Consider the following 1,569-nt stretch of genomic DNA (forward strand, 5'->3'; position numbering starts at 1 on the left):
CATACTCATCCTTTTAGTAGTGTGGGGCATTATAATGTGATGATCAATCCGACTTTTCTTCAGTAAAAGAGTAGCCCAAGCATTTTGGATGAGTAGCGTTGACTAGTGGCATTCCCTACAGTCTATCACTTCTATATTAGTGACATCTAGTGCAGATAACCCTCAAAAAGCTTTGCACAAAATTCAACAAACTAGCTAACAAACTATCAGTTTTTGGTTGCTCCTGTGTATATCAGGAACTCAATCTGTTGCCCTTTGACCATTACAGGCACATACCAAGCTCCACCCAGCTGTGACAGAGCTCGGCCGACTGCCACTCCCTTACTTTGGTGGCCATGCTCAACTTGGGCTGTTGTGGTAGCCTTAACTGCTTGTGTTGCCTATCTTGGACTTGTTGAGCTGTTAGTTCAAATTTACATTATTGCATGGTAAAGTAAGGGCACTTCCCTTTATAGTAACACAACATTTCACAGACAATGACACTTTTTTCTCTCTTCTAAAACTAAATCTGGGTATAGGCATCACTGGCACAAGCTGCCATATAAACTATGGTTGGACTAGGACAGCCCTTGCCCATTCAGTAGATATCAGTGTGCTACTGTGCTGGGATATGTAGGAGTGTCTTTCTCCACTAATCTCTAGTAGTATAAACCAGAGGTGTTACTCTGATTAGTGAGATCTGTACATACAAGATGTTACTCTGATTATGAGACTTGTACAGACAAGGTGTTACTCTGGTTAGTGAAGGCCTTGGAGACCTATACAGACAAGGTGTTACTCTGATTAGTGAGACCTGTAGAAACAAGTTGTTACTCTGATTATGAGACCTGTACAGACAAGGTGTTACTTTGATTAGTGAGACCTGTAGAAACAAGTTGTTACTCTGATTATGAGACCTGTACAGACAAGTTGTTACTCTGATTAGTATGATGCATAACATCCCAATTTCATGAATCTTTAAACAGTTTCCACAAATTGTTCCACTTTTCTCTTGTTCATCTGTGCTAATACAAATAGGATTAATTTAAGTGAACCTGACATCTATATAGTTTATATTTGTATAATATATGATGTTACATTTATCCATTAGTGTAAATAACTATGATTAAAATGTTTTACATGCAGTAGACTAGCTTCCTTATAATCAGTACTCCAGATTAAGTGTAAATAATACAACAATTTGTAAGTTAAAAATGTTGTCATACATGATGTCAAAATAGCTGAAGACATCTGTACAAAGAACGGTCATCTTTTCACTCGTAATGCATCAAAACTTTGCTCTATCTCAATCATTTGGACAGTTATGAGAATGAGAGTGTCTTTTAAATGCTGATATGTTTAAAGCACCTACATGTTGAATAGTTTCTCCAAGTGTCTCACAACAACAAAATCTTAACATTTTTATATTATTATTATATTATTACAGATGATTCTGTAAATCTTATTGATATTACCTTAGATCTTCTTGAGCCTATGTAGTATAACATGAGCATGCTTAAAAATCAAATGTTTGTACGGCACAGAAAAAACTGATGCAATTTGAATCATCGGAGAAGAGAAACCAAACTT

At 36.3% G+C, this 1,569-nt stretch overlaps 1 long non-coding RNA gene across 1 annotated transcript; it reads left to right on the top strand.

The window, feature by feature from the left end:
- Nucleotides 1–687: 687 nt before the first annotated feature.
- LOC111084710 lies at nucleotides 688–1,127 on the top strand. The gene is made up of 2 exons (XR_002609686.1): nucleotides 688–726; nucleotides 772–1,127. It is a non-coding gene; the product is annotated as an uncharacterized LOC111084710 (long non-coding RNA).
- The last annotated feature ends 442 nt before the right edge of the window (nucleotides 1,128–1,569 follow it).

This window comes from Limulus polyphemus, unplaced genomic scaffold (assembly GCF_000517525.1).
Source record: "Limulus polyphemus unplaced genomic scaffold, Limulus_polyphemus-2.1.2 Scaffold97707, whole genome shotgun sequence".
NCBI lineage: Eukaryota > Metazoa > Arthropoda > Merostomata > Xiphosura > Limulidae > Limulus > Limulus polyphemus.